The sequence below is a fragment of the Microcaecilia unicolor genome, chromosome 10 (genome assembly GCF_901765095.1).
Source record: "Microcaecilia unicolor chromosome 10, aMicUni1.1, whole genome shotgun sequence".
Classification (NCBI taxonomy): domain Eukaryota; kingdom Metazoa; phylum Chordata; class Amphibia; order Gymnophiona; family Siphonopidae; genus Microcaecilia; species Microcaecilia unicolor.
Genome location: NC_044040.1, coordinates 211,716,330 through 211,739,687, shown reverse-complemented (window position 1 = coordinate 211,739,687; position 23,358 = coordinate 211,716,330).

Sequence of the window (23,358 nt, the reverse complement as noted above, 5' to 3'; positions counted from 1 at the left end):
ATACTATTGGAGATTCTACATGGAATGTTGCTACTATTGGAGATTCTACGTGGAATGTTGCTATTCCACTAGCAACATTCCATGTAGAAGGCTGCGCAGCCTTCTGTTTCTGTGAGTCTGACGTCCTGCACATACGTGCAGGACGTCAGACTCACATAAGCAGAAGCCTGCGCGGCCACATTGGTGATCTGCAAGGGCCGACTTCTACATGGAATGTTGCTAGTGGAATGGAATAGCAACATTCCATGTAGAATCTCAAATAGTAGCAACAGTGAAGGAGTGGCCTAGTGGTTAGGGTGGTGGACTTTGGTCCTGGGGAACTGAGGAACTGAGTTCAATTCCCACTTCAGGCACAGGCAGCTCCTTGTGACTCTGGGCAAGTCACTTAACCCTCCATTGCCCCATGTAAGCCGCATTGAGCCTGCCATGAGTGGGAAAGCGCGGGGTACAAATGTAATAAATAAAATACATGAAGAAGACGTGGGCATAAAACTCAAAGAAGAAAAAACAGGTCCAAGGAATGGATAAATGATATTTTGAAGAGCAACTGGTGTGTCTGGTTTAAAGCATTGTAATTGACTGAAATGTAGATTAAGATTTATATGAATTATATTACTGTATTTGTGGAGGTCCTGACATGCTGACGAAATGTATTTACTGACGTTGATCCCTTAGAGAATTTAATCCATCAGATGAAAAGACATTCTCATTTTCTGTAAGCCAGTAATGAGATAAGTTGAAATTGAATTCCAGTGGGGTTGTGTTGAACCTGAAGGTTATTAACAGTTTCTTTCTCTTTGCAGGTTTAGATAAGTAAGTGGATGAAGCATATTAAGAGGAAAGAAAACTCATAATAAATTCCCCACACTAATTTGGTTTACTGTGGGGCCAAATCACAGCCACCAGCCATCAGCACCCACCCACCCCAAGGCACATCAGTAGGTTGAGCAATCAGGTTGGGTTAGATGTGCAGGACGTTTGTCTCTTTAAATAACGGGCTGTCAGCAGATCACAGGAAAGAAAGGCTTTGGGCATTATTAAGTGTTTAGTTTTGGATTAGCAAGTTTTAATGCAGATTTAATTAAACAGAGCAGGGGTACCTTATAGACCTGAAGTTTGGTGGCTAAATACCCCTCCCTCCTTGAATGCTCAGTTCTTTGGAGGTAAGCCTTGGCTACATTTTAGATGAAGAGCAAAATGGCTGCCCAGCCTGGGCTATCCTGGCTCGTAATGTGGAGATAGTTTGATGCCCTCTGGGGCAAGAGCTCAGTAACTAATAGGCACACCCAGGGACCATGAGGAGAAATCAATCCCGCTGACAGAGGGCCAGTCACCTAGAGAGTGCTTGTAGACACAGTGATGCAAGGGCTCTAGCGGAGGAATTAATCAGCAAATTGGGACCCCCCCCCCCCCATCTCCCTACAGGACAGAGACCCTGATTGGGGAGGTGCAAGCTCATTGGGGGTTAAACAGGTTGGCATTATCTTTTATCTAAATTTTGAAGCTTCCAAGAGCATAAAATGCGACCACCTTCTACTTCCCCCTCCCCCAGCTCCAGCATGGGTTCCACTCCCTGCTGTTGGCCTCATTCTAGTACTGTCTAATGCACCCAAGGTCTAGTGGATACTTCCCTGGACACAAGTAGTTGGAAACTCTCAGGCATCTCTAATTATCATTACCAAACGGCTGAAAAGGCTTCAGACAACAGAGCCCCTCTGTCTTCAGGCTTCTTTGACAGGATTAGAAAAGACCGTTTGTACAGTGCAAATTTGTTTGTTTAGAAACTGTTACGGAGCATATGGGCTTGTTTTAATGGTTGCCCTTCTCCATGACTCATGATAGATCAAACGTGAAGAATAACTCCATGGAAGTATAAAATGCAACACCTATAATAACACAAATGTAATCTACCTTTGCAGCTGCCTCTTAACCGTGCATTTCTGCTCGTTCAAAGACTTGCAATAAGCCAGCCAAACCTTTTTTTAAAACCCGCTAAGCTAACTTCTTTTACTACATTCTCTGGCAATGAGTTCCAGAGTTTAATTACATGTTGAGTAAAAAAATATTTTCTCTGGTTCATTTTAAATTTACTACTTTGTAGCTTCATTGTGTGTCCCCTAGTCCTAGTATTTTGGAAAAGACTAAACAAGCGATTCACGTCTACCCGTTCCACTCGACACATTATTTTATAGACCTCTCTCATATCTTCCCTCAGCCGTCTTTTCTCCAAGCTGAAGATCCCTAGCCACTTTATCCTTTCTTTATATGGAAGTCCCTATGTCTTGCCCCATCCTTGGCCACCTTTAAATCTAGACTGAAAGCCCACCTCTTTAACATTGCTTTTGACTCGTAACCACTTGTAACCTCCTCTCCTCCTTCCTGTACACATTAATTGATTTGATTTGCTTACTTTATTTTTTGTCTATTGGATTGTAAGCTCTTTGAGCAGGGACTGTCTTTCTTCTATGTTTGTGCAGCGCTGCGTACGCCTTGTAGCACTATAGAAATGCTAAATAGTAGTAGTAGTAGTAAGTCGTCCCATCCTCGTTATCATTTTCATCGTCCTTCTCTGCACCTTTTCTAATTCCACTATATCTTTTTTGAGATGCACTGACCAAAATTTCACACAGCATTCGAGGTGCAGTCGCACCATGGAGCGATACAAAGGCATTATAACGTCTTCATTCTTGTTTTTCATTCCTTTCCTAATAATACCTAACATTCTATTTGCTTTCTTAGCCGCTGCCGCACACTGAGCAGAAGGTTTCAACGTATCTTCAACGACAACACCTAGATCCCTTTCCTGATTGGTGACTCCTAATTGGGAGGTCTTTGTTTAGTGGCAGAAGAGATGCTTGTCCCTTCAGAAGGCTAACCTTTCTAAGTATTTGTAAATCACTTTGTTGATATATTTTGAAATAGCACTTTATGTAATTTTCTATTTTTAATTCTTATTGCTATTGCCCCTGTTTTTTTTTGCTAACATTCATGTGTTCCATGCTTTTAGATTTTACAGTCTTTTGTTTTAGTATTCATATTGTTATTGGCTATCAAAATGTTTCTATTTTTAATCCTATATGATTTTGTCTCTAATTGTTCTCATACCTCACGCTAACATTATCAGCTTTTGTCTCACCTAGAATATAAACCACACTGAATCCTGGAAAGAGGATATTAGCGGTATACAAGAATTGACTTGATTTGATACGCTTTTTCCTCCATTTATTCGTGAGGTAGATATCTTCTTTCTAGACCGAGTGGCTCCTGACGCAGGCATCATTGCCGAAACACGGCCGCGTTCAGTCCTTTTACTGTCCGATTCTTCATGTCATGAACATTTGCAGTAAAATGGAAGTCTCTTGTCTTTCTCGCGGATATCAATAAAGTTTTTAAATGTGTGGACCAAATTTCCTCACTATTCTGTTCTTCAGTTGTTAAGGGGTCCTTTTAGTAAGGTGCGCTGAAAAAGGCTTGCGGTAGTGTAGGCACGGGTTTTGGCCATGCGCCCATCCATTTTTCAGCGCGCCTGTAAAAAAGGCCTTTTTAAAAAATTTTTTGCTGAAAATGGACGTGCAGCAAAATCAAAATTGCCGCGCATCCGTTTTGGGTCTGCGACCTTACCGCCAGCCATTGACCTAGCAGTAAAGTCTAAACCGGGCGGTAATGACCTATGCACATCAAATGCTACTTGGCGCGCGTCCGATACGCACGTCCAAAACTTTTTCGGCCGCGCATATCAGATGCGCGCCAAAAATAAAGTTACCACAAGAGCCACGCGGTAGCCTGGACAGTAACTCCATTTTGGCGCAGGTTGGGCGCACGTAGACGCTTACGTGGCTTAGTAAAAGGGCCCCTCAGTGAAGTAGTTTCCTTCTTCTTCCTTCTGGGGAGACAAGGCCTTAAATATAAATCCACGTACGCATACAGCTTCTCCTACATAAGCGCGCAATTATGGAACGCACTACCAAAGGCCATAAAAACAACTCATGACCTAACAATCTTCCGAAAACTACTGAAAACCAACCTGTTCAAGAAGGCATACCATAATGATCCATCCTAAACTACCAGACAACTAGACTCTACATGAACTAGACAAAACCAAACTCTTTACACTAGACTGATAACCTTCGTTGTTACTAATGAAAGTTACGCAATTTCTCATGCCGGAAACAAACTTTCTATAGTTGATTATTTAACCTATTGTATAATTCACTCTATCATTCAGGAACTTTAATGCAACACCAAGTTGTACTTTACTTTTACCATTAATGCGCCTAATGCAATAACACTGTACGTCTCTATCTGGAAATGGCGAATGCCACTACGGCATAATGTAAGCCACATTGAGCCTGCAAATTGGTGGGAAAACGTGGGATACAAATGCAACAAATCAAAATAACAGCCTTACAGCTCCCTCTCTCCTGCCGCACAGTAAAGGGAACGAGTGCAGAGCTTCATTTCCAGCTAAAACCATCTACTGCGCACAAGGAGATCTGAGCTCACGTCTCTCTCTCGCCTCTTTCACACAGCGAGGACACAGTCCTGTGGTCTGACCCGTCACTTCACTTTTTGCTAATCAAATTTCCCTTCAGAAAAAAACCCCCCAAAAACTAGAGAAGACAGGGGCTCTGTTCCACCTCATTTGTCTTCTCCTCTGTTTATTTAGCTTGCATAAAAGGCTGATGGCCTTCCCACCCCCCCTCCTGTAATTTTCATTTTTCCTTGTGCTTGAATGGAATGCCGAGGGGAAGGAGGGTTGGTTCCCCCTTGGATGCAAAACAATCATTTCTCTGCGGACCCTTGAAAAGGTTTGCACTGCTCAGCCAGCCCTTGTGTTGTTTTCCGTTAAGACTCCTGGACTGGAATCTCAGAATTTGTCTTCTAACTCACGCTTTCCTTGGACTCCCCTCACATGACAAAAAACAAAAATCCCCTTTTTTTTTTTTTGTCTTCAGATTCCTGCTCTTGAGTAACCCTCAGCCAGGAGGAGAGCTGGCAGTCTGAAAAGACAGAGAAAATCTTCCCTTCCTAAGTAAATAAAGAAATGGGCCGAAAAAAGAAAGAGAGAGGTCGCCCCAAGAAGCGGCTGGCAGTCCATTTCGGGCTCTCTCTGGGGCATGAGGTAATGCCCAGGCATTCAGTGTACGTTGCAGTCAGCTGATGGGCACCCAGAGCTGCCACAGCGGGTATATGGTGAGTTTACCCAAGCAAAAACCTGGCACTGCAGACTCGGCTCTCACAAGGCTCTATTTACAGATAACAATGGTGTTCATTTTTAATGTTTCTATTCACAAGAGGGGATTTCATTGCTTCTGGAAGTCAGTTTGTGACCTCTTTTCTAAAATCCTTGGCCCCCCCACACCCCACGTCCCCCATAGATGGCCCGGTGTGACCGTTACCTCACTGTATCCCAGGCAATAAAAAGCAGAAAAGGTAAAACTATGATCTGGCCTTCTGCTGGATTTTCCTTCCATGTGTCTTGGAGGGGAGGGGAGGGGAGGGGAGGGGGGGGGGTTCATATGTTTCCCACAGCAGTTTCCAGCCTTGCTTTGTTCTATTTTGAATGACTGACTTGCATGAATTAATTAGACAGCTGTTTTCAGTCGCTAAGATTAACTTGCTTTGCTCTCCCCTTCCTACACATGTGAAGCGTGTTGGGTTGCACACCCTCCTCTTCCTAGGCTCTTACCTAGAATCCTATCCCGTCTCACCACGCTTCATGCAATTTGAGACATAATTAAATTTATACTCTTCCATCAACTTCACCAACATGCGATGTAACCATTCAGTACCACCAACAGGCATGTGAAGATTACATGTGGTCTTTTGGCTTTAGCACAATTGCCTTTGTTGGGTTGATGCCTGCTAAAGGTGACATCCTGCAGCTCATAGCCCCCTCCTCTCCCTCCTGATGCCTAGCGTCGTCTGGATGTCATTTCGAGCTAATGTTTCGCAGAGCCTCGCCCTCCACCTTGCTTTGCGGGATGCCCGGCTCTGTTCTACGGCGCCACGCGTTAACTTGCAGATCCTACTGATGGCATTCCAAGTTGGGCATAGAAATGTTGGCGCAGATCCAAGGTCCCTGCACAAACTAATTAGTTAATCAGGCAATTGACAATCAATGAGTGGAGTTAACCGGAACTTAATTAGCAAACAGACTGCTGAAACCTGTCGTTTCTTCCTCTATAACATCACCAAAATTCGCCCTTTCCTCTCTGAGTATGCAACCAGAACCCTCATCCACACTCTTATCACCTCCCACTTAGACTACTGCAACTTGCTTCTCACAGGTCTCCCACTGAGCCATCTCTCTCCTCTTCAATCTGTTCAAAATTCTGCTGCACGACTAATATTCCGCCAGTGTCGCTATGCTCATATTAGCCCTCTCCTGAAGTCACTTCCTATCCATTTCCGCATACAGTTCAAACTCCTCTTATTGACCTATAAGTGCATTCACTCTGCAGCTCCTCAGTAGCTCTCCACTCTCATCTCTCCCTACACTCCTCCCCGGGAACTCCGCTCACTGGGCAAATCTCTCTTATCTGCACCCTTCTCCTCCACCGCTAACTCCAGACTCCGTTCCTTCTGTCTTGCTGCACTGTATGCCTGGAATAAACTTCCTGAGCTGGTACGCCAAGCCTCATCTCTGGCCATCTTCAAATCTAAGCTAAAAACCCACCTCTTCGATGCTGCTTTTAACTCCTAACCCTAACCCTTCAACTGTCCCCTATCCCTGATATGTCCTGTCTGTCCTAACCCTTATCTCTTACTTGTCCTGTCTGTCTGTCATAATTAGATTGTAAGCTCTATCGAGCAGGGACTGTCTCTCCATGTTCAAGTGTGAAGCGCTGCGTACGTCCGGTAGCGCTATAGAAATGGTAAGTAGTAGTAGTAGTAGTAAAACTTAGGAGTTACTTGTGGATGTGGTCTGCACCCAGTCTATAACAATGTAACTAAATTTCATAGTGTGCCATTGAAAAGGGGTCACTGGTATAGGAGGGTCAGGGGTGTTCCCAGAATTTGGGCGCAATGTTATAGAATAGGGGTCATTATCACTCTTATTTTCGAAAGAGAAGGATGCCCATCTTTCGACACAAATCGGGAGATGGGCGTCCTTCTCGCAAGGTGGTCCAAATCGGCATAATAGAAAGCTGATTTTTTGACACCCTTGACTGCTTTCCGTCTCAGGGATGACCAAAGTTCACGAGGGCGTGTCAGCACGTAGCGAAGGCAGGACTGGGGCGTGATTAGGAGATGGTCGTCCTCGGCCGATAATAGAAAAAAGAAGGGCGTCCCTGACGAGCACTTGGCCAACTTTACTTGGTCCATTTTTTTTTCACGACCAAGCCTCAAAAAAGTGCCCCAACTGACCAGATGACCACCGGATGGAATGGGGGATGACCACCCCTTACTCCCCCAGTGATCACTAACCCCCTCCCACCATAAAAAACAAGTTTAAAAATACTTTTTTGCCAGCCTCTATGCCAGCCTCAAATGCCATACTCAGGTCCATCACAGCAGTATTCAGGTCCCTGGAGCAGTTTTAGTGGGTGCAGTGCACTTCAGGCAGGCGGACCTGGAGGTGGGGGTTTGGGAGGCTCAACACACAAGGTAAGGGAGCTAAGCACCTGGGAACAATTTATGAAGTCCACTGCAGTGCCCCCTAGGATACCCGGTTGGTGTCCTGGCATGTGAGGGGGACCAGTGCACTAAACTTGCTGGCTCCTCCCACGACCAAAGGGCTTGGATTTGGACGTTTTTGAGATAGACAGCTTTGGTTTCCATTATCGCCGAAAACCGAGGACGACCATCTCTAAGGTCGACCTAAATGTCAAGATTTGGGCGTCCCCGACCGTATTATCGAAACGAACGATGGACGTCCATCTTGTTTCGATAATATACGTTGCCCCGCCCCTTTGCGGCACCGTCCTTAGAGTTGGGCGCCCTTAGAGATGGTCGTCCCCGTTCGAAAATGCCCCTCCACACGCCCAACTGCCAACATTTATACCAGGTTTCAGCAGGCATATATGCCGCACCCAAAGTTAGGAGCGAGATCCATGTCCAAGTTAGTATTCTGCATAGGGCGCTCTGCACAGAGTGAACTTTCTAGAATATCTTAGCGTGGAGCTTCCCAGGGCCTTTTACTGTTTATGCTCAATCATTTTTATTGCCAACATTGCTAAATACATACAAGACAGTGCATATAACATTACATAACATTGAGAGGAACTAGCAATGAGGTTTTAACAAACAGATGCCTCTAAAGACTACAACTACCCCTCCCCCCCCCCCCCACCCTCACTAAACCCACCATTCCTTCCTTCCTGTAATAAGGAACCTACCCGCCCTCCCTCCCAGCCTCCCTCTTATGAGCTGCTCAAATATTTAAAATATAGCTTCTCCCAGCCGAAGGCAGGGTTAACCATAAAGGTTCCCACTGCGCTCGAAATTTATCCCCCAGTACCGTGTCCAAGGCCTGTATACCACATCTCTCCAGTTTCATTTGCTGGATCAACTGTTCCCTCCAAATCACCAGCGATAGGCTCAAGTCGGCCTTTTACTGTTTATTAATGTGAGCTAACGTTTATAGCGTGCAATTAAAAAATTAGCACGCACCAATGCTAGAGACACCCATAAGAATACATGGGTGTCTTTAGCATTATCGCACGCTAATTTTCAGCACACACTAAAAATGCTAGCGCACCTACAGCGCGACTTAGTAAACAGGGCCCTAAGTGACCTGAAACCCAAAGTACTGGGGGGAAAAGTTCTAGAATGTCTGATCACGCTGAATTAGCGTCTACAATGATGTGGAAAAACAGTAAAAGAAAACCAGACAATGCTTAAAAAATTCACAGTATTTATCTCCTAAACTACAATACCCTCCTCCTGCAGTCACCCAGGTCCTGAAACATCAACGAAACGAACGAACGAACGAACGAACGAATCCAAGGCCTTCATCCCTCTCCTCCCCCCCTTCCCACCTCATTTTCTAAATGCAGGAATCCATCTCCAAACATTTCAACATGTATTTCTACAGCTGATACGTGTAGGAAAAGAAATTGGAGCCTATCGGACCACATGAATCTAAGGAAGTGGCATAGTGGACCTCACAAGAGCAATGTCCCAAGGTTATTAGCGAGCTGCATTTTGCTACACTTTCCAGCGGTGCCTCATTTGGCTGCGCCTGGGCACTAGCAAGGGGCAGCCAGGCAGTCGAGGAGATTAGCTTAAGCTCCCGCTCTCAAACCTCTCCTGAGAGCGATGACTGAATGCTCGCATTTATTTTGTCCACAAGTTAAGTATGAATAGAAAGAAAAATCTTGGGTTCATTGGGTCTGGCTGAAGTCCAAGCCCTGGGAGCTGCTCCCCAACGCGACGGAAAGAAAAGAGGATGGAGAAGAATCATGACCAGAAATCCGAAGCAGACAAACACTGCATTTCCACCAGGGAACCTGTACAATAATTTGTCTTCAATTACCAATTATATGTGCCTCCATTTCAGCCAGTCCCTTGAAAACCACTTTTAATGATCTAAAGTCAGACCTTTGTTGCAATGCTTTTACCTTAAATCTGCTTGTTACAACTGCTGCCAATCGAAAATTAAGTTTGGGGATTTAGATCCTAGCAGCCTGGTCCACTCCCACCACTTGGTTATTCTCTGAGGTTAAGGACATTGCTCAAGGTCACACAGCACGTCCTGGACATGGGAATGCCGTGGGGCAGACCGTTTTAATAGACCCAGGCTGAATGGTGTTTCTATTCTCAGTTTACACTGGGATGGCACAGACTGATTTATTTTAGTTACTAAAAGGCGACCTGGATTTTTCCACAGGGCATGACTAAAACTACATATGCATTTAATCTGTGTGCCATGGCTGTGGCAAAATCTGTGAATCTGCCAAAATCTACAGAACCAGCAGCTTTAGTACCGACCTGCAGCATTTTCACGTTGAAGCTAGATTCATGGAAGATCCATGGATTTATCCATCAAGGACTAGATTCAGTAACTGGTGTCCAAATTTAGATACTGAAAAAAAATGAGCCCTGAGCGCAATTCTATAAACAGCACTCCGAGTTGGGCACCATTTATAGAATACCACATAGCGCCGAGATCTGCGGCCAAGATGGGGCACAAGCTTTTACGCCAACCGATCCCCTGAATTCTATAATAGTGTGTGCATCTTGGGCGAATGCCCCTGACCTGCCCATGCCCCTCCCATAGCCACGCCCATTTTCAGTTGCACACTAAATGATTTACGTGTGGGTCTTTATAGAATAGCAGTTAGCAAGATGCATGTGTGAATCCAAATTGTTGCCAATTAGCACCAATCATTGGTTTTAATTGTCTTATTACTCGCAAATTGGGCGCACACCCGAAATAGCACCTGCAAATTTAAGTGCCATATACAGGGGGCGGGGGGGGTAAATGATTTCAGAAGGATTTTTTCAACCCTCCTATCTGTAACAGGTGATCCAAGCATCTGTTCAATCTGTATATTAGTCTTGCAGCTGCGTTCTGTATGATTTGCAGTTTTTTTCTGATATTGACACTTAATACTAAGAAGTAGAACGCTTGAGGCAAAAGGGTGACGGTTGCAATAGAGGGAGTTAATCAGCTGTATGGATTATGGAAAGCAGGCACGGGATAAGCTAACCTGCGGCTCAGATATTAATGCGTTTTAGTAAAAGGTCCCCTTAATTACTGGTTGGCAGATCTTGGGTGCTCATCAGTGCCAGGAGAATCCTCCTTCCCCACTACTACTACTACTACTTAACATTTCTAGAGCGCTACTAGGGTTACGCAGCGCTGTACAAGTTAACAAAGAAGGACAGTCCCTGCTCGAAGGAGCTTACAATCTAAAGGACGAAATGTCAAGTTGGGGCAGTCTAGATTTCCTGAGTAGAGGTATAGTGGTTAGGTGCCGAAGGCGACATTGAAGAGGTGGGCTTTGAGCAAGGATTTGAAGATGGGCAGGGAGAGGGCCTGGTGTATGGCTCAGGGAGTCCGTTCCTCCTTCCCCACCACACTCATAACATCAAAGGGATCGTTATCAGATGTAACAAACATCATTGTTTCTACCATTCACTCAATCAGCCTACTACTACTACTACTATTTAGCATTTCTATAGCGCTACAAGGTGTACGCAGCGCTGCACAAACATAGAAGAAAGACAGTCCCTGCTCAAAGAGCTTACAATCTAATAGACAAAAAATAAAGTAAGCAAATCAAATCAATTAATGTGAACGGGGAGGAAGAGAGGAGGGTAGGTGGAGGCGAGTGGTTACGAGTCAAAAGCAATGTTAAAGAGGTGGGCTTTCAGTCTAGATTTAAAGGTGGCCAAGGATGGGGCAAGACGTAGGGGCTCAGGAAGCCTCCCATGGAGAAGATGAGTAATATGATAACCAGTGACATTACTTTCCTCATGGTTGCTGGGTAGGTAGTAATGTTTTACATAAAATGTTCATCCCACGCTCTTTTGAATTCCGACACAATTTTTTTTCTCTCCTCCCTTTAATGTCCTTTAGTAAAAGGCCCATAGGTTAGATGGTGTCTTTGGAGGGAGAGATCTCTGGTGAATATGATTGATTTGACTTTGGGGATGGGGTCTGGTTTGTAAACTCATGGGATGGGCAGAGGTTTGAAGCAGAGGAAGATAGGTAGAAAATTTGATATTTTCAATGAGAAGTTGAAGGATCTTCAGGCCTGTGATAGCACTTAAGTGGAGTAGAGAAGTTTGATCCTGGGGAACTGAGTTCAATTCCCACTGCAGCTCCTTGTGACTCTGGGCAAGTCACTTAACCCTCCATTGCCCCTGGTACAAAATAAGTACCTGAATATATGTAAACCGCTTTGAATGTAGTTGCAAAAACCTCAGAAAGGCAGTATATCAAGTCCCATTTCCCTTTCCCTATTTGAGATTCTACATGGAACGTTGCAGTTGCTACTATTTGAGATTTTGGAATGTTGCTACTATTGGAGATGCTACATGGAATGTTGCTATTCCACTAGCAACATTCCATGTAGAAGCCTGCCCTTGCAGTTCAGTAATGCGGATGCGCAGGCTTCTGTTTCTGTGAGTCTGATGTCCTGCACGTACGTGCAGGACGTCAGACTCACAGAAACAGAAGCCTGCGTGGCCGCATTGCTGATCTGCAAGGGCAGGCTTCTACATAGAATGTTGCTAGTAGAGGAGTAGCCTAGTGGTTAGTGCAGCAGACTTTGATCCTGGGGAACTGAGTTCGATTCCCACTGCAGCTCCTTGTGACTCTGGTGAAGTCACTTAACCCTCCATTGCCCCAGGTACAAAATAAGTACCTGAATATATGTAAACCGCTTTGAATGTAGTTGCAAAACCACAGAATGGTGGTATATCAAGTCCCATTTCCCTTTCCCTAGTTGAGATTCTACATGGAATGTTGCTATTATTTGAGATTCTACAGGGAATGTCACCAGTGGAGGATTAGCCTAGTGGTTAGTGCAGCGGACTTTGATCCTGGGGAACTGGGTTCCATTCCCACTGCAGCTCCTTCTGACTCTGGGCAAGTCACTTAACCCTCTGTTGCCCCAGGTGCAAAATAAGTACCTGTATATAGTATGTAAACTGTTTTCATTGTAACCACAGAAAGGTGGTATATCAAGTCACATTTCCCTTTCCCTATTTGCCTTGTTGTTTTTTTGGGACCCTATTTGAGGTTCTACATGGAATGTTGCTAGTGGAAGAGTAGCCTAGTGGTTAGTGCAGCAGACTTTGATTCTGGGGATCCCGGGTTCAATTCCCACTGCAGCTCCTTGTGACTCTGGGCAAGTCACTTAACCCTCCATTGCCCAAGGTACAAATAAATACTGTATATACTACATAAACCACTTTGAATGTAGTTGCAAAATCACAGAAAGGTGGTATATCAAGCAGGGGTGTAGCCAGGTGGGGCCACGGGGGCATGGGCCCCCACAGATTTAGCCTTGCCCCCCTGCTTTCACCCCCCACCACCATTGACCCTCCCCCCAACACATTCAACCCCCCTCCCGCCGCCATCAAGTGCTTTTGCTGGCGGGGTCCCCAACCCCCGCCAGCCAAAGTCCTCTTCAGCGCTGGTCTCCGAGTCTGGCGTGTTGCTGATCTGGTTTCTGTTTCTGTGAGTCCTGACATCCTGCACGTTCCGGCGCTGAAAAGGACTTTGGCTGGCGGGGGAGGATTGGCGGCAGCGGGGGGGGGGGGTCGAAAGGGATGGGGGAGGGGCGCCGCCGCCGGGGGGGGGGGAGGTCAAAAGTGGTGGTGGGGGTCAACGGTGCCGGGGGGGGGCTATAATGTGCCCCTCACCTTGGGCTCTGAACCCCCCTCCCGCCGAAGTCTGGCTACGCTCCTGATATCAAGTCCCATCCCCTTTCCCTAAAACAGGACTCCATTTGCATAGAGTTGTATATGTGTCTCTGACTGATATACCTACCACTGACAATGATTTTCTGTCTACCTTCCTGGAACTCGGGGAGGCAGAGGGAAGTGTGCTGCTGTCTGAAGCATTCAGGTCAGAACGTATACAATTCTGACAGTATTGTAGAACAGGATAAGCATTGTCTTACTGGGTCAGATCGAAGGTCCATCAAACCCCGTGTCCTGTTTCCAACAGTGGCCAATCCAGGTCACAAGTGCCTGGCAAGATCACAGAAGAGTAAAACAGATTTTATGCTTCTTATCCTAGAAATAAGCAGTGGATTTTCCAAAGTCCATCTTAATAATAGCTTATGGACTTTTTTTTAACCCTGCTAAGCTAACTGCTATTTTTTACCGCATTCTCTGGCAATGAATTCCAGAGTATAATTCCATATTGAGGAGAGAGTAGTGGATGCTTGGAATGCCCTCCTGCGGGAGGTGGTAGAAATGAAAACGGTAACAGAATTCAAGCACGCGTGGGATAAACATAAAGGAATCCTGTTCAGAAGGAATGGATCCTAAGGAGCTTAGCCGAGATTGGGTGGCAGAGCTGGTGGCGGGAGGCGGAGATGGTGCTGGGCAGACTTATACTGTCTGTCCCAGAGCCGGTGGTTGGGAGGTGGGGATAGTGCTGGGCAGACTTGCACGGTCTGTGCCAGCCGGTGGTGGGAGGCGGGACTGGTGGTTGGGAGGCGGGGATAGTGCTGGGCAGACTTACACGGTCTGTGCCCTGAAAAGGACAGGTACAAATCAAGGTAGGGTATACACAAAAAGTAGCACATATGAGTTTATCTTGTTGGGCAGACTGGATGGACCATGCAGGTCTTTTTCTGCCGTCATCTACTATGTTACTATGTTAGTTACATGTGCGGGGAGCATCCATTTTATAAATATGAATGTGGATAATATCAGCAAAGGAAACATAGCTACATAGATGTCTATGTGTCAAGACATAGGGCTACAAAAGTCCATATACAGATATATGGATAACTGTCCATATGCCTTAATGATGTTAAGCTGCCAACCCCATGTATAAAGATTGGAAACTACAATCTCATTCTCTGCACATCATGTTCCACTCCTGCGGAAAATATACTCCTGAGAATACTTATGGGAACACATGCTTTTGGGAAGATTGAAATAATAATATTACATGATAAGAATGAACAACTTCAGACACGCAATTTATGCCAACTAACTTGTGTAAATGGCTTTGAAAATTGCCAGCTTATTAAACCTATAATTGCACAGATGTAAGGGGCAAAACCAGGGTTGGACTTCAGAACATGGGTATGTCTCTTTTTCAAGCAACCTTTCCTTTGTAAGCACAGAATGGAGGAAACCCACTCACTAGCCTAATTAAGATGCCATCTTTGGCCACCTACTCAGTCATTGCTCTTTAAATGCACTTGAACTGTCAAGGTCCTCCTCTCACTTCCAGGCTTCAGACAGTAATGGACCTATGACAAGGAGGGTCTGTCTCTTTCTTAGCACCGTATCTCAGAAAACCGAAGAAATGCTGCCATCTAGTGGACACTGTATAAACATCACAGACTACAAATCTGTTACTATTACCAAGTTTTAAATTAGAACATACTTTTTATTACATTTGTACCCTGCACTTTCCCACTCATGGCAGGCTCAATGCGGCTTACATGGGGCAATGGAGGGTTAAGTGACTTGCCCAGAGCTGCCTGTGCCTGAAGTGGGAATCGAACTCACTTCCTCAGGACCAAAGTCCACCACCCTAACCACTAGGCCACTCCTCCACTGTTGCTACTATTTAAGATTCTACATGGAATGTTGCTATTCCACTAGCAACATTCCATGTAGAAGTCGGCCCTTGCAGATCACCAATGTGGCCGCGCAGGCTTCTGCTTCTGTGAGTCTGACTTGCCCAAGATCACAAGGAGCAGCAGTGGGATTTGAACTGGCCACCTCTGGATTGCAAGACTGGTGCTCTAACCACTAGGCCACTCCTCCACTGAATGTAACTCGCCTTGCGCTACTACTGAAAAAAGGTGTGAGCAAATAAAAACAAATAAAAATCACTTAGCACATAGCTGCAAGGAGGCATACACAGAGGCACAGCATGGGTTGGCCATGGGTGTGTCATCAAGCATTGCATGCAATTTATTGAATACTATCAGCCATGTGCACTGCATGGTACACTTAGGCCTGCCAACATACACCAGCCATTGGCCTGCCATAAGTGGGCGTGTCTATAGTTAGGCATGCTAATGCAGCTTTGCATTACTAGATTCTGTAATAGTTTAGGTTGTAAACTGTAGCCATTGTAGAATTGATGCTAAGTGCAGTTCATTCTGGCGCCTACATCTTGGCACCATGGTTTAGAATTTACATAAGTACATAAGAGTAGCCATACTGGGTCAGTCCAATGGTCCATCTAGCCCTGTATCCTGTTTTCCAAACAGTGGCCAAGCCAGGTCAGAAGTACCTGGCAGAAACCCAAATCATGGCAACATTCCATGTATAACCCCAAAGAATAGCAAGATTCTGGAATCCTAAAGAGTAACAAGGTTTCATGTAGAACCCCAAAGAATAGCAAGACTCTGGAATCCTAAAGAGTGACAAGATTCCATGCAGAATCTCAAAGTGTAGCAACTTTCCATGTAGAACCCCAAAGAATAGCAAGAGTCTGGAATCCTAAAGAGTGACAAGATTCCATGCAGAATCTCAAAGACTAGCAACATTCCATGTAGAACCCCAAAGAGTAGCAAGATTCTGGAATCCTAAAGAGTGACAAGACTTCATGCAGAATCTCAGAGTAGCAACATTCCATGTAGAACCCCAAAGAGTAGCAAGATTCTGGAATCCTAAAGAGTGGCAAGATTCCATGCAGAATCTCAAAGAGTAGCAACATTCCATACCACAAATCCCAGGGCAAGCAGTTGCTTCCCATGTCTGTCTCAATAGCAGACTAAGCTCCATAACTTTAGCAGCTCCTGTAACAAGAACAGAAGGACAACAGATACTTAGTCCTGCAATCTGCTGTTGACATGATATGCAAGTGCAGCCACTTTCTGAACAAGCTTATAGATTTTCCATGAATCAGATTTCATGGTGTGTCTCTCAAATTCTGATTAATGCTAAGTGAAAAATTCCCTGCTGGCCAATGCTAGGTACCTTCCTCAAACTCGCCTTCCTTCTCCTTGGGCACTGATTACATCGGTCTCCTTGGCCAGGAGCTAATCAAAACCATCGTTCCTAACAGATTCCACAATACAATGTTGATTCTCAGAATAATAAAGGCTGTTTCTATTGTAAATGAAAACAAATGGAAGAAGGTTCTGCTTCCGTTTACAGGTCACTCAATCTGTGCTTTATAATAAGGACAGAAAACAAGAACAGCTTTATGCTAATGTATTTGCCTCTTTTAGGTTGTGAGGCTGTACCAGGAGCCTAACCAGCATTTATCATCTCTCTGATCTCAGGAGAATGAAATGTTCCATCATACCAAAGATCTTGCATCTGTGTAACGGAAGCAGAGCTACTTCCGTGGTTGTTTTTCCATAATTATGTAGATGTCGTTCCAACAGCTGGGCATGCTTCATGTGCAAAGCAGAAAAACAAACAAAATGACGGGATCTGTTTTTCCAAAGAAGTAAGTGGGGGGAAAGGTCTGGTTCCTTCTCTCCTGCGGTCCCACACTGGAAAACAAGTACCTTGAGCCTCCACCTGAGGATAAAGATGATTTACAAGCATAAAAGACACAGTTACAATCACAACAAAACAAAGCAATATGAAATAAATGAAAAAAAAAAAGAAAGGAAATAAAATGTAAAAAAAAAAAAAACCTAAATAAAATAAAAATGTTTTGCCAGTGTAATCACCTAGTAATTGATGCATCTTTTTAGAATATGCCTAAAGAGATATACATGTAAACTCCAATTAGTGTTTTGATAATTAGTCATTATCTGCCAGTTATCGACACTAAGAGGCTCGTTAACGAATTGAGTAGCATGTGTTAAATTGGCCATTCACACAATTTAATGCACGCCATATATAGAATCCGGGGGTTAATGTGAAGAGTTTCAGTCTCTGGTAACCAGAGCTGACATTGTGATGTCATAATGCCTCATTCCACCAATGTCTAAGAGCCAACCTCATCAGTGAAGTCACAATGGCTTGACTGCTCCATACTTGAAGAGTTTCAGTCTCTGGTAACCAGAGCTGACATTGTGATGTCATAATGTCTCATTCCACCAATGCCTAAGAGCCAACCTCATCAGTGATGTCACAATGGCTTGACTGCCCTATACTTGAAGTTTCAGTCTCTGGTAACCAGAGCTGACTTTGTGATGTCATAATGTCTCGTTCCACCAAATGCCTAAGAGCCAACCTCATCAGTGATGTCACAATGGCTTGACTGCCCTATACTTGAAGTTTCAGTCTCTGGTAACCAGAGCTGACATTGTGATGTCATAATGTCTCGTTCCACCAATGCCTAAGAGCCAACCTCATCAGTGATGTCACAATGGCTTGACTGCCCTATACTTGAAGTTTCAGTCTCTGGTAACCAGAGCTGACATTGTGATGTCATAATGTCTCGTTCCACCAAATGCCTAAGAGCCAACCTCATCAGTGATGTCACAATGGCTTGATTGTCCTGTACCTGGCTCACTTTTATTACATAAAGCAATGATTTCTAGAGACATTTATTTTTTCTTTAATTAAGGAGGAAAGTTATCAACATGGGCTACTGTTAAGTTATATTATTATACTGTTAACCCCAGTCATTAGTAACCAGGTTTCATTGCATATAAAATGGGACCTCTGGTAAATCAATCTATTTAATGGTAGCCCTCGATGATAACTTTTCCCCCTTAGTACTGTGATCCAAAATCCAAAATTTTAATTGATCTGTTTTCCTGAGTTCAAAGTCGTTAAATATTCAATCTTATCTTAGTTCTATCAAATTAAAAGCTTCATTAACTTAAGGATCTTTCTTCTTAATCCACAGCAATGCACAGTTCCACGTTTAGATGAGTGAAGTTAAATGTGATGAATTATTGGAAGATTTTAGATTTGTGAAGTTAAATGTGATGAATTATTAGAAGTACATCTTGCAATAGGGGTTCTACACCAATAGGCACCAAGGAATAAATAGTGTTAATGCATTGTGAGTCTTTTATTATTTTTACAAAGTTGTGACACAGCATTAGGTGGTTACTGTAGCGTAATGTACAATACACATTTGATAGGGACATGCATTTGTTAGCGTGAATTTGGTTCATTAGAGCGCCTTAAAAAGTGGCTTTTGCTGTAGAAGCTACAGATACAACTTGATTACAAAACATGGAATATTGTGGGACCAGAGGGTGGTTTCTCACTCAGAGCACTGTATAAACTGTGGATACATCCTGATTACAAAAGAACAACCTGATTACAAGACGACATTGGATGTAATCTCAAACTGAAGATAGTACGTAAGTACATAAGTAGTTCTATACTGGGACAGACTGAAGGTCCATCAGGCCCACCATCTTGTTTCCAACAGTGGCCAATCCAGGTTAAAATTACCTGGCAAGATCCCAAAACAGTACAATATGTTTTATGCTGCTTATTCTACAAATAAGCAGTGGATTTTAATAATGGCTTAAGGACTTTTCCTTTAGGAAGTCATTCAAACCATTTTTAAACCCCACTAAGCTAACCACTTTTACTACATTCTCTGGCAATGAATTCCAGAGTTTAATTACACATTGAGTGAAGAAATACTTTCTCCAATTCATTTTAAATTTACTACTTTGTAGCTTCACTGCGTGCCCCCTAATCCTAGTATTTTTGGAAAGAGTAAACAAACGGTTCACATCTACCTGTTCCACTTCACTCAGTATTATAGAGACCTTTGTCATATGTCCCCTCAGCTGTCTTTTCTCCAAGCTGAAGTTCCCTAGCCACTTTAGCCTTTCCTCATAGTAAGAGGATCTGGAGATTAGCCATAAACAGCTACAGATTGAAGGAAAAGTAGACTAAATTGGTCTTCTAAGAGCAAATTGGTCAAGATAAGCTGAATTTTAAGCTTTATATTAACTGGTTGAAGATGGAGTGACCTAGTGGTTGGAGCACTAGTCTTGACATCCAGAGATGGCCGCTTCAAATCCCACTGCTGCTCCTTTTGATCTTGGGCAAGTCACTTAACCCTCAATTGCCTCAGGTACAAACTTAGATTGTGAGCCCTCCGGGGAGAGGGAACTACCTAGTGTACCAGAATGTAGCTCACTTTGAACTACTACTGAAAAAGGTGTGAGCAAAATCTAAATAAATATACTTATAAAATACCAGCAGGTCATTCTGAAGTTCAGGAAACACCAAATGCTGAAGAACTGGCAAATTTCTTCAGAAGCAAAACAGAAAACGTCAGAACATTGGTCCTTGCTTTAAGTAGAACCTTTGGGGGAACATGAAGGTGGGAGTAGTCAAGGGATAGCAGGAGATAGGATTTGGTCTGATTTTTCTCCACCTACTATGCAGACAGTGTCTGTTTATCTTAAAAAATTGTCAACATCTTATTGCATGCTTGATGTATGTCCACCATCATTGATGAAACTGGTCTCTCCAAAATTTGCCAGTTCAATTACAGAAACAATTGGTAGAAACTTCAAAAAGGGGAGGACAGGAAAATTATCCTAACGGCTATTTCTAAAAATCCTCCTCTTCCCAGTAATGAAGTAATTAATTACAGACCAATTGGATCTATACCTCTTCTAACCAAGGTGACAGTGGGAATAGTGGCAGCTCAATTAGCTAAGTTTCTAGATCAGTATGAAATTCTTCACTACTCCCGGTCTGAGTTGAGAAGCGGATATAGTACTGAAACCGTTATGACAACATTAATGGCCAATATTAGAAGTTAATGTGAGCAAGTGCAAAGTGATGCATGTTGGAAAGAGGAACCCGAATTATAGTTATGTAATGCAAGGTTCCACATTAGGAGTCACCGACTGGGAAAGGGATGCAGACGTCATCGTTGATGATACGTTGAAACCCTCTGCTCAGTGTGCGGCGGCTGCTAAGAAAGCAAATAGAATATTAGGTATTATAATGAAAGGAATGGAAAACAAAAATGAGGCCGTTATAATGCCTTTGTATCACTCCATGGTGCGACCTCACCTCAAATATTGTGTTCAGTTCTGGTCACCGCATATCAACAAAGATATAGTGGAATTAAAAAAGGTACAGAGAAGGGTGACGAAAATGATAAAGGGAATGGGACGACTTCTCTATGAGGAAAGGCTAAAGTAGCTAGGGATCTTCAGCTAGGAGAAAAGATGGCTGAGGGGAGATACAATAGAGGTCTATAAAATAATGAGTGCAGTGGAATGGGTAGACGTGAATCACTTGTTTACACTTTCCAAAAATACTAGGATTAGGGGGCATACGATGAAGCTAGAAAGTAGTAAATTTAAAACAAATCAGAGAAAATATTTCTTCACTCAACGTGTAATTAAACTCTGGAATTCATTGCCAAAGGATGTAGTAAAAGCAGTTAGCTTAGTGGGGTTTAAAAAAGCTTTGGATGGCTTCCTAAAGGAAAAGTCTATAGACCATTATTAAAATGGACTTGGGGAAAATCCACAGCTTATTTCTAGTATAAGAAGCATAAAATTCATTGTACTGTTTTGGGATCTTGCCAGGTACTTGTGACGTGGATTGGCCACTGTTGGAAACAGGATGCTGGGCTTGATGGACCTTCAGTCTGTCCCAGTATGGCAATACTTATGTACTTACATACTTATGTAGGTTTGTTTGAGTTAAGAAGTTTTGCTGCTCCTGTTTGACATGTCAAGCACCTTTGACTTAGTTGATCATAACAGCTTATTAACCGCCCCCCCCCCCCACTTTTTACAAACCAGCACAATAATGCCAAAACAGCCCGTTCACTTTGAATGAGTTGTGTTGGCTTTAGTGCACCAGCAGCTGCTAGTAAGGCTTTGTAAAAAGGGGGGGGGGGGGGGGGCTAAATCTTATAAGCAGGTTTGGCATGACTGGAGCAGTGTTGGAATGGTTGAGAAGTTTCCTTACCAAAAGGAAATCAAACATATAAACGGCGAGTGACCGTACTCACTCGCAAATGCGCAGTAGAGACCTTCTCTGCCCCGCCCCCACGTCAATACGTGATGACGGGGGGCGGAACACAGAGGGTGTGTACTACGCATTGCTGAGGGAGGGACACTGCCGTCTAACGCTCCCCCCACCCGAGTCGCCGCCGCCACCCACCTTCTACCCGGTTGGGCCCTCGCTCCGCTATTGAAACAGCGAGGGTCCGGGGAACGCAGCACTGAGCTCTGCTGAGCTGCCGACATCGCCCTTCCTTCTTCTTCTCTGCCTCTGTCCCGCCCTCGACGACGTTACGTCACACGAGGGCGGGACAGGCAGAGAAGAAGAACGAAGGCTGACGTTGGCAGCTCAGCAGAGCTCAGTGCTGCGTTCCCGGACCCTCACTGTTTCAATAGCGGAGCGAGGGCCCGGCCGGGTGGAAGGTGGGTGGTGACGGCTCGGTTGGGGGGGGGGGCGCGAACTCGGAGGGGGAGGGGCAGCGGCGAACTCGGCGGTGGGGGCGGGCCTTTCAACCCCCCCTTCCTATAATAGCCCATTTTTACGGGCTCAAAGTCTAGTATCAAGTAGAAATGAAGGGAAAATGTTCTCAGGAATAGATAACATCTTTGTGTGGTGTCCCCCAGGGCACCACATTATCCCCAAGCTTACTTGCCCCCTGTTTACTAAGCCACGCCTGCGGCTGCCATGCGCTAATGCCGACACAGCCCATTCACTTTGAATGGACTGTGTCGGCAATGAAACATAGCAGCTGCTAGATGCAGTCCATGTATCCAGACGATCTAACCACCTTTATTCCTGTAGCTGGAGATATTTCCTGTATAACAATTAAAGGTAATCAATAGAAATAAAACAAAATAAAACATGAAAAAGAAAATTATTTAGTTATTTATTATTAGCATTTGTATAGCGCTACCAGACACACGCAGCGCTGAACACCTGATACAAAGAGAGACAGTCCCTGCTCAAAAGAGCTTACAATCTAAGTAATACAGACAAACAAGACAGTTACGGGTGAGGGAAGTAATGGGTGAGATGGGAGGAAGGAAAAACATTCAACATAAAGGAATCCTTCACATGCTCATCTTCCAGTGTGGTATACATCATCCAGTGTAAAAAATGTGACCAAGGATGCTATATTGGAGAAACAAGCCAGATGCTAAAAACAAGATTTAACTTACATAGACATCACAAGAAAAACGCCATTGCCAGCCAGGATGCCACGCCTGTGGGGCAACACTTTACAAAAACAGAACACTGTACTAGTGATTTCATAGTAAGAATCCTGAAAGGTAACTTTAAAACAATACAGGAACTTAAGACCTTTGAAGTCAGAATGATTAAATATTTTGACACCCACCAGACAGGACTTAACAGAGATCTAGGCTTTCTAGCCCATTATAAGCCATAAAATTGTAAACTGTACTGCTTTGTTTGTCACTCTCCTGTCTCCATGCATATCCCCCTGTCTCACCCATCCACCTCCATCCCCACCCTGTTAGATTGTCACTGAAATGCTTTGAAGCCTCACTTATATATATTGTCATCTACCAAGATTTGCTTATTTCCGATCTGACGAAGAAGGGCAACCTTCAAAAGCTAATCAAGAAATGTACTAAGTTATGTCCAATAAAAAAGGTGTCATCTTATTTTCTTTTTCATGTTTTATTTTGTTTTATATCTATTGATTACCTTTAAAAGTGGACTAACACGGCTATCACACCTCTCTACTCTGTATAACAATTAAAATCAAACAGGTACTAGATTGTTTGCAGTCCTGGGCTAGATCCACTAAATTGAAAATTAACACTGAAAAGACCAATTTTTTTCCAGATTACTCAC